Below are 15,592 nucleotides of genomic sequence, written 5' to 3'. Positions count from 1 at the left end.
TGATGCATTTCACAGAGTAAAAATACAGATATAAGGCTTGAGGGTTATCCAAACCATAACGCATATTAACTGAGTACCTATAGTGATATGATGGTCTCGACCTAGTTTCAAGATGAAGACCAGACACGCTGCCTCACGCCACACGTAATCTAGAAACATAGCGACCTCAGCATCACATGTAATGCTAGCGTGTCGACAAGTGCAGTAATCCCAGAGTGACGCGCTAATGCCGTCAGTGCAGTAGTGACGCACTTGCCTAGGTGACGGCGTTAATGTCGTCAGTACCGAAGCTATGACGTGACAGTATTTATAGCCACGCCGAGCGCACCACAGCCCTTGTTCCCTGCCCTCTAGCCGCTGCATTAAGCTGATCCAATTCCTCCTCTGGAAGCCGCGTTTCACTTCTCAAGCTGCCCATTCCTCCAGATTCTGCTACCAAGCCATCTGCTTCACGAGACCTCCCCTCCAGACTCCGCTATCAAGCCATCTGCATTCACGAGACCACTCACCGTTCACTCCTGCAACATGTCGAGCTCCGAAGACGAAAAATACGAGGCGCAGTACCAATTCGAGCTGGAGGCATCCAGCTCCGACGAGGACTCGCCCGTCGATTTATCCATGCCCGGGTACGGGCCGCAACAGGCAAGCGGACGGCAGCAGGCTTCGGCAGCACCGAACGCATCTCAGACGGGGAACCTCATCGTCAAGAGCAAGCAAGCGGGGCCTGCGCGCGGCCGAGGAAAGAAAGCAAACGGGGCCAAGTCACGAGGACAAACAACTCGCAGTCGCGCAAGGGCCGAAGCAGAGAGCGCTCCGGGCCCGGGCACGAGCACTCGGGGGCGCGGAAGGAAGCAAACGCGCGCCCCCGCGAGGAGCGCCGCGGCCCTGGCCAAGGCATATGGCAGGCCATTAGGGTTGAAAATCCCCGTGAGGAGCGTAGCAGCTCCAGCCGGGGCATACGGCAGGCCATTAGGGCCAAAAATGAAGGCGGAGCTCCAGGCCCCGAACCACACCAAGCCCTCCCGGCTGGACCTGCTGCTGGACATGCCGCCCGCCGGCCCGGACGTCCAGGCGCAGCACTCCTGGAACAACGACGACTGCTCGCCCAACATCTCTGTTAAGGAAGACAACAAGCTGGTGTTCCACCGGCACCCCGTGGCGCAGAGCACGGACGCCATCCGCGGCCGGGCGGGCTACACGCGAGGACTGCACGCGTGGGAGGTCAGCTGGGCCAAGCACCAGAGGGGGTCCCACGCCGTGGTCGGAGTGGCCACGGGCGACGCGCCGCTGCATTCGGTGGGCTACACGGCCCTAGTGGGAAACAACACCGAATCCTGGGGCTGGGACCTGGGCCGGTGTAAACTCTACCACGACGGCAAGAACCACGCGGGCAGAACCTACCCCGCCTTCCTGGAACCCGACGACACCTTCATAATACCAGACTCGCTCTTAGTCGTCTTGGACATGGATGAGGGAACGTTGCGTTTCATAGTAAATGGCCATGATCTAGGGGTGGCTTTCAGAGAACTTAGGGGCAGGAAAGTGTACCCAGTAGTGAGCGCCGTGTGGGGACACTGCGAAATACGAATTCGGTACATAAACGGACTCGATGCGGAGCCCCTCCCTCTGAGGGACCTGTGCAAGCGTTCAGTGCGAGCGGCCCTAGGAAGGGAGCGCCTGAGCGAAATCCACGGACTGCCCCTGCCCCCCTCTCTCAAGAACTACCTGCTCTACCAATGACGGGGTCGATGACCGGGGGGGAGAGCGCGCTCCGGGCCCGGAGCGGCCGCAGCCATGCAATTCTCATGTCCAAGTCTCATCCATCCGCGGCCCCGTTCTGTTCGGGCCGCCAAGCCACCCAGTCTCCAAGCGTCCGCTGTTCCGACCCTGCTAATCAAGCCATCATAAGCGTAGGTCCTGCTCCATCATCGTTCTCGGCACGACGCAGTTCCACGACGTGGCCGGGGAACTCGGCCCCACGATTAAATGCTATCCAGCCGGGACGGCTCGCAGCATCGCCAGCCCCGAGCGCAGGGAACGCCCGCGGAGCGCGTCCCGGACAGCAGTCGAGCGCAACGGTAACGTAATCACCTCTTTAATACATAACAGTGCCATATCATTTTAGCAACCAAATCTTAATTTCAAATCACTTCGGCGTGCTTCAAAACAATCATCTAACCATTCCCTGCGGTCCGCACGTCGGGCGCGAAGGAAACGAGCTGGGCACAAGTAGCAATGCATTCATCATAGTGAACGAACGATCTCTTGACAATCTCCGTGAACTGGTCGTTATATCCTCGCCTACAGCTAAAGAAAGACGGCGGAGCTACACTAAATGTCTCTTCATCCAATAACGTGAAATTAAATAACCTGGCGCATTCGAGAGCAAAACGAAGAGGCTAAATCTATGGAGAACTACACACATCTCTAACGTGTTAAATAATTAGGCCCAAACAATTAACATCAAATGTATTCACACATCGTGCTCAAATTGCATTCATTGCATTTATTGCACAATTTACAATAGTCAACAGCCAGCCAGAATCATTGCAAACGGACGTTCAAAGCATCAGTTAGCAATAGCGTTCAGTTAATCAACGTCTAATGACAGCCAGATTCCGTTTTAACAAAAAAAAAAAAAAAAAAAAAAAAAAAAAAAAAAAAAAAAATCCCTTCGAGTCGATGCTCCAGCCACCCAGTCAAATTAACAGAAGCCATGCTGCTCACTGAATATACCTTTCTCCGAGTCGATGCTCCAGCCACCCAGTCAAATTAACAGAAGCCGTGCTGCTCACTGAATATACATACAGTATATATACATATAACATACATATATATATGATCGGACATTTAACCGTGCGGCGGGCGATGCCCATCACCGGTATACGGCTCCACATATAGGCCTACTCTCACTCCACGGTAACAATGCTGCAAGTTAAAAATATCCATTCAGCGACTATTGGTGTCCAGGCTTCTCCAGGCATTGCCGGGCCGTCATCACCGTGCGTCACCGCATCCTTGCATCACTCACAATAATAATGCTTCCTGGTATCATGCCGCTTGCGGAGGGGGCGTTAGTTCATGCATGCCTATAATTGCGATATTTGAACGTGCTATCCTGCTGGCCAAGATTTCCAGAGTTCAAGCAGTAGCAATGCCCCGGAGTAAGCCGGCGGAGCGCGGAACAAGTGTTCCCTTCCAGCGCCTCCCCGAAGTTATAGCGCAAGGGGGGCGCTAAAGTCATATACATAAACTTCATTCCAGACTCGGGTCCATATAAAATACGTACACAAACACAGACAGCACAATAAGAAAGAACTAAAATAAAATAAAACCACACAACTAATAGATCTAAAACACATACAAGCAGCTATTGCAGTGCTTCCAGAAGTGCATCATAAATTTTGCTCACTTCGTGCAGGCACCCGCTAGTGCCATAATAACTCCATTCTCCGACCGGCTAGTCGACGCATAAAACTGTAAACAAACCGTCCCAGAACAGCACGGAAAGCGAGCACACTACCGCTCACAAACACATGGCTAGCACCTTTGCCGCCATGGCCCGCTACCTAGGGATTCGACCCCAGACCGGCCCGTCCGCCCCCCTGTTCCTCATCTCACCCCTCCATCTCATGACAAGAGCCTGGTTCACTCTCCACCTCAAGCGGATCCTCCAGATGTGCAACCTCCCAGCGGAGCACTATTCCGGCCACTCCTTCAGGATCGGCGCGGCCACATCAGCCGCCGCGCAAGGGGCGTCCTCCGCCTCCCTGCAACAGATGGGCCGCTGGTCCTCGTCAGCCTACGCGGCCTACATCCGACCAGAGCAGGCCGCCATATTGTCTGCCCAAAGATCTCTCCTCCCCTAGGCGTCACACGGTAAGCACATGGCATCCATCCCTACATTCCTCGCAATAGCCGTGACTTCACATTCATTGGTGGTGGACTCCCCGAATCAGTGTCGATCTAATTGATTAAGCGCTCCAGGTGTCGAGCAGCCCGCAAGTGCTCGGCGTTGAACAGCCCGCAACAAATCACTAATTCCGACCACGGTAGACTACTCGAAGTGTTCTAGGTGCCGAGCAGCCTGCAAGTGTTCTAGGTGCCGAGCAGCCTGTAGTCACACCACTAATTCAGACCCCAGCAGACTACTCAAAGTGTTCTAGGTGCCGAGCAGCCTGCAAGTGTTCCGGGTGCCGAGCAGCCCGTAGTCTCCCCACTAATCAGTGTCGATCTAATTGATTAAGCGCTCCAGGCGTCGAGCAGCCTGCAAGTGCTCGGCGTTGAACAGCCCGCAACAAATCACAAATTCCGTTCTCGGCTCTCACCCTCTCATGAGTCCGGACCCACGCCCTAGGCCCCCAGCACCCCCTCACGATCCCCGCCTCACCCAGCTACTCCACGTCACTCAGTCCTACATCAGGGGGGGGGCTGGCCAGCTCCACAGCCAGAGCCTACGACGGCGCCTGGCGGTCGTTCTCCTTTTTCTGTGCCTCGGTCAATCTCCCCGTTCTCCCAATCCTGATCCCCCGGGGGGGGGCTCAATCCAAATCTCAACACTGAGGCAGCGTCACTAATTCGTCGATCTAATAGATTAAGCGTTCCAGGTGTCGAGCAGCCTGCAAGTGCTCGGCGTTGAACAGCCCGCAACAAATCACTAATTCCAACCACGGTAGACTACTCGAAGTGTTCTAGGTGCCGAGCAGCCTGCAAGTGTTCTAGGTGCCGAGCAGCCTGTAGTCACACCACTAATTCAGACCCCAGCAGACTACTCAAAGTGTTCTAGGTGCCGAGCAGCCTGCAAGTGTTCCGGGTGCCGAGCAGCCCGTAGTCTCCCCACTAATCCAGACCCCTGGACTACTCAAAGTGTTCTAGGGTGCCGAGCAGCCTGCAAGTGTTCCAGGTGCCGAGCAGCCTGTAGTCAGGGGGGGGGCTCAATCCAAATCTCAAAACCGAGGGGGCTCAACCCAAATCTCAACACCGAGGCAGCTTCACTAATTCAGACCTCAATAGACGACTCGAAGTGTTCTAGGTGCCGAGCAGCCTGCAAGTGTTCCAGGTGCCGAGCAGCCTGTAGTCACATAACTAATCCGGCAAGACCTCAGCAGACGACTCAAAGTGTTCTGGGTGCCGAGCAGCCCGCAAGTGTTCCAGGTGCCGAGCAGCCTGTAGTCAGTCAGTTTGGGGGGGAGTTCAACGCCGAACTATGCCAACGCCGAATTATGCCGAACTACGCCAACGCCGAATTATGCCGTAAGTCGCCGTGCTGCCGAACCAACCGGCCGGCGACGTTTCTCTCTTTTGGGGGGTTCTCCGAGCAGATGCCCTCCCGCCTCAAGAAGAGAGGCATCCTGCCACGGAGTCACTACGCCAAAGAATCAGTTGCCATGCTGCCACGCCATCAGGATTAATGCCATACCGCTTCAGGCCATGAATCCTATCGCCATGCCATACTTTAATAAAGCTTGCTGATTAACCTTACCCTCTGGTCTCTCATGATTGAAATGATGGTCTCGACCTAGTTTCAAGATGAAGACCAGACACGCTGCCTCACGCCACACGTAATCTAGAAACATAGCGACCTCAGCATCACATGTAATGCTAGCGTGTCGACAAGTGCAGTAATCCCAGAGTGACGCGCTAATGCCGTCAGTGCAGTAGTGACGCACTTGCCTAGGTGACGGCGTTAATGTCGTCAGTACCGAAGCTATGACGTGACAGTATTTATAGCCACGCCGAGCGCACCACAGCCCTTGTTCCCTGCCCTCTAGCCGCTGCATTAAGCTGATCCAATTCCTCCTCTGGAAGCCGCGTTTCACCCCACCCACCTCCCCAGTCCACCACCAATGTATTGACTCCCGAAGAATCCCCTACGGGGGGGGGGTTCTCCGAGCAGATGCCCTCCCGCCTCAAGAAGAGAGGCATCCTGCCAGCAGGGGGGGAGTTCAACGCCGAACTATGCCAACGCCGAATTATGCCGAACTACGCCAACGCCGAATTATGCCGTAAGTCGCCGTGCTGCCGAACCAACCGGCCGGCGACGTTTCTCTCTTTTGGGGGGTTCTCCGAGCAGATGCCCTCCCGCCTCAAGAAGAGAGGCATCCTGCCACGGAGTCACTACGCCAAAGAATCAGTTGCCATGCTGCCACGCCATCAGGATTAATGCCATACCGCTTCAGGCCATGAATCCTATCGCCATGCCATACTTTAATAAAGCTTGCTGATTAACCTTACCCTCTGGTCTCTCATGATTGAAATGTAAATAGGAGAAAAAAAAGGTATTTCAGTGTTCTACCATAGAAAAGTCAAATGGCACTCATGATGCCCAAATGTGCCCAGATCAGGTCCGCCTGGGCCTACATGTAGTAAATCATCTGTCAAATTGCTCTGGTTCACTTTCTAAGGATTTGCTTTGATACAAGCACTCATAAGACATTAGTCTACTGCTCCATAGAATAATTTGGCTACCAACCCATGATTTTCAGGTGCTTTTCATCCAAAATAGTGTTGTTTTTTTTGGGCGGAGCTTGAATTTTAATTTTTTTGCCATGTTCTAACTGATTTTACTCTGATACAGTACATTTGTAATTGATTCTGACACTTCTACAGCAATCTCACAGGTGTTGGCTAGCTTTTGAAAAAAATAATTTTCAGAAAATACCCTGTAGTTGTGGAGATATACTCAATTCAGTTCAGGCATGTCATTTTCGGCAGGTGAGCTGAAAAATAGGCTTAGGGGTTAACAGGTATATATATATAATAATATATATATATATATCTTGGCAGCATCAGTATAAGAGGCATTTCCACTGTGAGTTAATGGTCTCTGCTGCCTGTCGTCCCTCCAGGTAGTGCAGATCGTAATCGGCCTGCTGACGTTCCTGCTCGGCATTGTGATGATGGCGGTTTGGTCGATATATTCATGGTCCGTGGTCAGTGGCATTTTGGTCTGGGGAGCTTTATTAGTAAGTCTACCTATCCAAACCCATCCTACCAACAACTCTATCCTTCCAAACGTATCTATCCAAACACATCCCCGTTGTCTAACCCTTTTGTCATTTCTCTCAGGGACACTGTTCTTCACTGTTCTGGGTCTTTTTCTAATGATCTTTCACAGAGGGTATAAACTTGTTGGATCGAATCTGTCTCATCTGCATGTGTGTGTGTGTGTGTGTGTGTGTGTGTGTGCGTGTGTGTGTGTGTGTGTGTGTGTGTGTAGGGTGAAACGAGGGCCCAGGCTGCTACAGGTGGTGTAGGACGAATGCTGTGTTCTCGCTCGTATAAGGGTCTCCGTAGGGTTCACCATCACACCGAGAGGATCCTTAAAGCAGATTCGGATGGCAACCATGCAGCTACAGCTATCGTGGTCATGTACTCACATACTGTACAAACGTAGCTCCACGCGAGGAAGTAGAGAAGTATGAGGACATTACAACAGCACGCTGTGATGTCCCGGCTCACAATTTCCTAGCAATTCTGGTGGACTTCAATGTGAGGCTCGGCCCAGAAGTGCAATGGCCAATATCTCGCTGCCCTACTTATGGAACATGAGCACAGTAACTGCAAACACCTTGTTCCAGAAAAGAACGGGAAAGAGTTGGACCTTCCAGGACCTAGCTATGCGATGGCAGCTGGACTACATAAATTGTTTATTTGACCTTTAACAGGGGTCAGGGCCTTGAGACCATGTTCTCATTTTCAAGGGTGCCCTGTTACAATAAAGCATTTATAAAAGTTACAAAATTACAAACGGACAAATACAGACAAGCAATTCAAACAAGATGATAAGCACATCAAGGAAAACAAGAGCATGCGTGTCCTCAAGGAGCACTCTAAACAACTCTAACTCCAATTTATCAGGGGCGTAAAATGAAAAAGCAGTGTTTCCCAGTTCACTCAGGGAAACACTAGGTGTCGGCCCCCTAGTCTGACACCTCAATAGTCAGAAAAATCACACATTGGACAGACGTCTCATCGTTCCGACAGCTCGTTAACCCAACAAAAATCTCACTATTCCAACAGCTCGGTAGTCCGAAAATATGCGTTCTGACTCCATCATGATCTGTGTGTGATTTTGAAACGGTAGACTTTACTGTTTTGTTGTCATTTACCCTTTCAGAGGCTATAGTTTATTGCATGTTAAATCAACAAATTTTACTTTTTTCGAATTCTACTATTCGTCCTGTGTATGAACTCTCTAGACAGTATGATGCCATGCAGCGTTGACCCTGTAAAATACGCTGACGACTTAACCCTCACTGAAAATCTCATGGCGGTACAACCCTCGCTGCTACTTAGCTGAGCACTACAATGGTAGTGAACGGTACAGCTGCCTACTCCCATTCAGTCGCCCAAAATACACATTCCGACAGTGCCAGCAACACACACATGTTGTGACTCATGTACTCACCATGCGATGAAATAATAATCCAAAGTTACTGGAAACGGTCATTTTCGAAGTAAATCCACACACCCAGAACTAACAAAGATTAACCAAACTAACCAAGAGTAACTGAAGTTACTTCCTCGTTTGCCATGAGGCGCACGCGCTGTATAATTTCAATGAGCTGTTGGAAACTTGCATTAACAGTGTTGAATCAGAGGTTATCATTGATTGTAATAGACATTGGCTCAAAGGACTCCAATATAAAAGCTTTACTAATTTCTGTCAGCTGTTTGGTCTACATCAGTTAAGCTCTGATTCTACTAGGATTACATTGACTACCAAAACTATTAGTGACCTTATTCTTGTGTCAAATCCTTTGAACATATCGTCGCTGTGCAATGAAAACCACCTAAGTCCATTTTTTATGATTTTTACTTTTGAGTATAAATCAGTGGGCAACAGAATTAGGGAATGTATGAAGCCAGTCGTGAAATTCCATTAATTCGAAAAGTCCGCAGGGGGGCGCACGTCAGGTCCGGAAGTGACGACACGTACATTGGCTCCAATGTAAAAATGAGCCGACTTCTCTCTCGTTCTGTGTCTTAAATAAACATTTTCCGAATGAGCTTATGGTCTGAATAAACAATTTCAAGTCTTTTTCATGCTCTCCTGGGCTCCGTTTTCTAAATTATGGTCCCATTTCGAGTAAAAGAGCCGATAAAAATTATAACTTTGGGGGCGGGATTTTCTTTGATTTACACCAACCACAGGAAACCAGATGATTCCAACCAGTTGCCAAGGCAGGCTAGCTAGCTAGCTAGCAACATAGCCAGAGATTAAAAGTAAAATAACAGAAACAGCGTTACCCTTATGATATTTTAATGATGTTAGTAGACACACGTAATAGTATAGATCCCCGTTATGAGGTATGTTGATCAAAAGAACACCTAAAACGCTATATCGAAATCGGGTTTTAGTGGACGGGCAGCTCTACAGTTGATCTGCGGCTAGCTAGCTAGCAACGTAGCAACAGTATAGAGCCCCCGAGGTCCGTTGATCAAAAGAACACCTAACGCTATATCGTTATGTAATGTGACTTGTGACATGATCACCACATTTCAATAAATATAACGTTTTTGCACATTTGAATGCTGCTGGTCGTTTGTTTAATGCTGTATATATTGGACATTTAAAGCTGATACACAATTGTGTTGAGGTATTCCGCAAAGCTCAATTAAAAATATAACGTGTAACCACGTGTAACACTTGAAACAATCAAATTTAACTTTTTCACAGCAATACACAGTCCAGCCCACCATGGTATGGTTAAGGATTGGAACCATTGTTTGAATTATATCGAAATATATTTGCATGGTGTAGCATGTAATGCAGTCTGTTAAGATACTGTAAACATGCTAGATACTCTGTGACACAGAAAGGCAGACGAGCTAGCAGCAGGGATCTTGTCACCCTGATTTCAGATAAACTTGTCTGTCTAGTAGCTAGACAATATTACTGTACCATAATACCACAAGCTAAAGGCAGCATACACCAATGGAAGGATGGGTAGCATTTGTCATCCAGGCTATACAGTAACGTTAGGCTATTATAAAGTTATGAAACGCTGATTCAGACGTTACAATAATATGACATAATATGAGCCAGTTAGCCTAGCTAGAGAGAGTAATTTCAGACCACCAGATATCACCATATTTCATTTCAATAAATATAAAGCATTCGTTGATTGAAGCAGACTGCTGATCGCTTGTTTCTCCGTCGTCATGTCCTCATGGTCCAATCTTCGGTTCGTAGTTCGTGTTCACTCGACATCAACAATCTTTATATCACATCTGATCATTTTATCCAACCTGCCTCTGACCAGACAACTAATGGATCGTTCTGCGCGATCATATTTGCGACATTCAGATACATGATAATATACAACAAGGCTATCTTTGTTGACAATGTTTATTGACAAAAGCATTAAAACAAGCAAATATAACAATATTCTCCGGTCACTGGCAGATACTAGCTAGGCTACAACTTGTTCAAAGCAAATCTCTCATGTCAGCATTTGGCTTGTGTGTTATGGCAATTTCCTATGTTGAAACAACTGATCAGCAGTAACATGTAGTTTAGCGTTAATCTCAGGAGAACAGAATATTATAGCTTTGATCGTCACAAATCATAATCCTCTGTTGTGTGTCCCATCGGTACTGGACGGCGCCTACCCCTGGAAGAAACGAATTAGACACTGTTAATCACTGTATAACGTTAATGTCTGCTTACCCAACACTACGTGCGATTGGTAAATACTGTAAATGCAGAGGTGGATAAAGTATCCAGAGGAGTTTAACCCCCTTGTTCCCCCTCATTGATTGATAGTTGATCTAACGTTAGCTAGATATATAACGCTATAGCTGGTAGATCATATGAGTATGCTTTGAGTCTGCCTCATCTCAAAGAGGTAACCTAGGTAAACAGAACTGCGTTTGTTTTCTGTCTATGTCCGAATCTGTGCAGCATGCAATACTAGACACTGTTAATCACTGTATAACGTTAACGTTTGCTTACCCAACACTACGTGCAATTGGTAAATACTGTAAATGCAGAGGTGGATAAACTATCCAGAGGAGTTTAACCCCCTTGTTCCCTCTCATTGATTGATAGTTGATCTAACGTTAGCTAGATATATAACGCTATAGCTGGTAGATCATGAGTATGCTTTGAGTCTGCCTCATCTCAAAGAGGTAACCTACGTAAACAGAACTGCGTTTGTTTTCTGTCTACGTCCGAATCTGTGCAGCATGCAATACTGTTTAACGTTGTATAACGTTAACTTATGCTACTCTAGTCTAACGTAGCTAGCGTTAATGTCATGCTATGTAATTAGCGTTACGTTAGAAAATAAGATTACCTCGATTTTGTGGAAGATGCAAGCGGCAGGCTGGTGACGCCGCGCGAGGTCTGGAGGAAATAATACTCTGGTTTTTCTTCGGGCTATTGTATTCAATGTGAGAGCAATGGAGCAAGGCTAGCAATAGCAACTAACGTTAGCAACATTTGTTAGCCAAGCTAACGGCTAGCAGGGAAAATAACATGAACAAGATGGATGCCGTGGCGGAGGAAACCCTCCCCCGAGTCCCGTCCACGCTCACGCCCTTTCCTGTTTTCCCGGCTCCAGGTTTGAACAGATTTCCCACAATGCAACAGGAAAATCCATTCATCCAATCAAACGAAATCAAACAATATCGGGAAGTGAGCTTCATTTTGCCGTGTCAAAATCATATAGCTAAGGTGGTCCAGATATTATGTACTGTCAATGGTATAAATGGAATATATCCATTCTCCTGCATCTACTGGCAGGTTTTGGCGTCTAAATGACCAATAAAAACACGTTTTACTGGGTAAAGTATGTAACACGTACCACCATTGGATGCTAGACCCGCCCATCACCTCACGTATGTGACAGTCAGACCTCCATGCTCCGCCCCACCTCATGAGGACTTCCCCAGAAAAGTCACCAGGCAGCTGCTGACCCGAATGCCGGCTGTGTTTCGGCTTGGTTTTGTGTGATTCTGGCATCGTCTGACGTAAATAGATCAATAAGGTGTTTTCGGGTTGTCCTTGGGCTGCAAACTCATTTAAAGTATGCAAATCGCAGTTGTTTCTGACAAGAATAATGTCACGTTACTCCGGGACTGCTCAACCCATGACAGAGCCACTCTCCTCGGCTTGGCAGAGTGAAGCTCTCCGGCCGCGCGTCCCCGCTGCCTGGAGCACAGCGGCGCGTGCTCGCGCAGGCTCCCACACGCTGCTGTCTGCCCGCCAGAAAGTGCTCAAGACTCCGTGTGATAATCCGGTAACAGCATTTGAGTTTATTCAGGTGAGATATTTATAATGTAATGACACATTCAAAAATAAACTGTCTACAATGAAGACATGTGTCAAATATGACAACGTGGTGTTCAGTATTTTATGAGCACAGGGTTTTTCCCGTTTCCTGAAAAGTTGGCGATTTGGAGATAAGTGGCTTTCATTGCACAGCGACGATATGCAAAAGTGGTGTAATAGAATGGTATAATCTAAGTGATCATTTTCTTATCTATGCTAGCCATAAAATCCAGAGAAATGTGTTTAAACGCCATAATACAATAACACAGAGATCTCTTAAAAAGTATAGTCCAACTGCCCCATGTGAGAGCTTGAGATCTGTTACCTGGTCCGTAGCTATATGAATTATGACTGATTGTTGATAGTATCAGTGGTTGTCTTAACTGTCTTATTTGTGATTGAGGACCACAATGGAAATAAGCCCGAAATAAATGTCAAATAAAAACTAACTAACAAAAATTAACTAACTCACTCTGAATGCTGGACCCTGAGGCCCATCCTACAGAAGTCCCTGGATGGGTGTTACACCAGAATGCTGCATGCAGTGAACATCAACCAGAGCAGGTTACCATCATGCATCTGTATGGAGAGTTACCAAGAGTGAGTGAGAAAATAGTGTCCAGGAGAATGAGACTGACCGGTCACTGCCAGAGACACCAGGAGCTCCCAGTCAGCAAACTGGTGCTGTGGGTGCCAACACACGGGCATTGATCACGAGGGCGTCCCACATTAACGTACATGGACATACTGAAGAAACATGTGGGGGCGGAGAGTACTGGTGAGCTAGCCAGCTGTATGAAGGATCGAGATGATCGGTGTACAGGTCTCATTTAGTCAAACAAGGACTTGAGCTGCTGAAGATCATTTCAAAAGTACTGTCATTTGGTTTAATGGTGTGTCATGTAGTGAGAGAGGAGTCAGTGTTTCCAACTCTTCCTGTACTGAATATTTCTGTCCTGGTCTCTCCAGTATGTCCTGGCTGGATCTCTGACGGTGGCTGCCGGCAGGTCGATGAACCGGTGCCTGGTTAGTAAATTTATATTAATACATTATATATATAATGCAACTTCATACATATACATATGTATATGTGTGTATATATATATATATATATTTATTTATTTATTTATTTATTTATTTATATACTATATATATATATATATATATATATATATATATATATATATATATATAATGTATATGTATATGTAATGCAGAGCTGATTAACGTGCCTTTATACTGGGGATAGTGAGTGTAACCAATTTACGCGTTACCACTCGGGACTCACGAGTTAATCGCGATGCGATTAAGGGCCGACCATAATGCGTTTTTTTTAGTCGCGTTAATCGCATGCCGCTATCATGTCCCTTCGATGCACCCGTACTTGTAGTAAAGCCGGTCTCAGCGGTTTCCTGTCTCCTGCTGTTGCAGGCATGGAAAACAACACGCTTCTAAATGGCTCGTTTTACTTTAAAAAACTCCCAAATGGTAGAGTGGACAAGTCAACAGTAGTTTGCACCTTGTGTAAAACAGAATTAAAATATCACCGACGTAACGCTACATCGAGTTTGAGCGATCACTTAAAAGCTAAGCATACTGGAGCAGCTAGCGTCGCCGGTCGGCTGGGAGGTTATCCAATACTACGGCGTCAATGTACACCAAAATCTTCCGTAGTGTGTGTGTGTGTGTGGGTGGGGCGGGGGGCACAATAACAGGAACAGGAAGTAGTGGTGGCCCCCGCAACTTGCAAAATTGTGCTCCTTCCGGTTAGTTCCCTGGCCATGTACTTGGGTTTTATAAATCTGACAAAAGACATGCATGTTTCCTGTTTTGGGCTTACATAGTTTTCCACACCGAAATATTTTTTTTATACATTTGGACCCTGGACTCTGAACTCAACCCAACCTCATTTCCCAACAGGGATCAATAAAGTTTGTTCTTATCATAGCTCTGATCATAAGAAAGGACATCTTCATGCTAGTCAGATGCCACTGATGTTCAATGGAAATAAAGTCATATCCAAACAGACAGGAACATGATTGACAGACTGGACTGTATTCGACCAGGATAAACTGTGATATGGAAAAATCTAGTATTGTATGGCAGTAGAAGAACTGTGTATTCTACACTGATGAGAAATATTTGTTGTAATTTTGTTGCAAATTACTTGAAAGAATGCTAGTATTACTTGCTTTGTTTATTCTGTTGTATAAAATAAATATCACAGTCGAGGTCCATGATGTTGTTGTCTAATATCACGGCTGTGATTATCTTCGGCACTCAGCCTGCGGCCTCGAGTCGTGCCTACAACCCAATCACAGCCGTGACGATATTAGACAACATCATCACTCCCTCTCGTGTGATATTGCTTAAACACAACAGTTGTAAAAGCTATTCGTCAAGTAATAATAGTATGTGAGACAACAAAAACAGTTCCCTCAGGATTGCACTAGATGTTGCCAAGCAGCAACAGGTAAACTTGCTGCTAGCAGTTACCCGACTGCAAGCTAGTTAAGCTAACGTTAGCTACTTTGAGGTTAGCACAGATGATTTCAACTTACCATTATTAATTACAGTATCCTAAGGTCAAATGTGTCCATATCGCTGTCCCTGGGTGTGAACTCGACCTAATCAAGGTTACATTAGAACAGTGAAGTGGAGTGATATACACACAGTGAAGCGTCCTGTGATGTTACACTGAAATCACGGCTGGACCGCTTCTTGTCCAATCAAATTGCTTGGCCATAACTGTTGTATAATTAAGCAATATATCACGAGAGCAAGTGTGTTGCTCACTCGGCCTGCGGCCTCGTGGGATAACAGCTTATCAGCGGGATATATTCCACAACACCACGCAGCTCGAGTGCTATATTGCTTTTATAAAACGGTTTCCAAGTATAATATAATAATAATAATACTATAAGTCCGACTGGCATTTTATTCTGATAGAGTCAGTTGAAACACTACTGTAAGGCGGGACCTCTAGCAAGAAGATAGACGTGCGGGTGATTTGATTGGATCGTTCTGGAGACTGAAGTCGACATTGGCCAATCCTGGCGCTTGCTGAGAGCTTTTGCAAAGGCAGACACCAGAGCCGTATGCCGACACCAAGTAACGTTACGTCTTATTTAGAAATGCGGGGTTAAGAGTGAGGGCGCGCGAGAGAGGGGTTAAGACATTAGCCCGCGTCTATTCTTGTACAAAACATCATTTTCTGCGAAGTATTAGTAAAGTTATAAGCGAAGATCGATTCACAAGGATCTGAAAGTTGTCTCCGCCATTTTGTTTTTGAGGTACTTTTAGTAAGAGAGT

General features: G+C 47.0%; 1 pseudogene across 1 annotated transcript; it reads left to right on the top strand.

Moving 5' to 3' along the window:
• Positions 1–525: 525 nt before the first annotated feature.
• On the top strand, positions 526–1,740 carry LOC310798254 (SPRY domain-containing SOCS box protein 1 pseudogene; annotated as a pseudogene). The gene has a single exon. The product of its transcript is annotated as an SPRY domain-containing SOCS box protein 1 pseudogene (transcript).
• The last annotated feature ends 13,852 nt before the right edge of the window (positions 1,741–15,592 follow it).

This window comes from Poromitra crassiceps (assembly GCF_964638095.1).
Source record: "Poromitra crassiceps genome assembly, chromosome: 2".
NCBI lineage: Eukaryota > Metazoa > Chordata > Actinopteri > Beryciformes > Melamphaidae > Poromitra > Poromitra crassiceps.
Note: the sequence above shows the minus strand (reverse complement) of the source record. Positions and strands in the feature narration are given on the sequence as shown.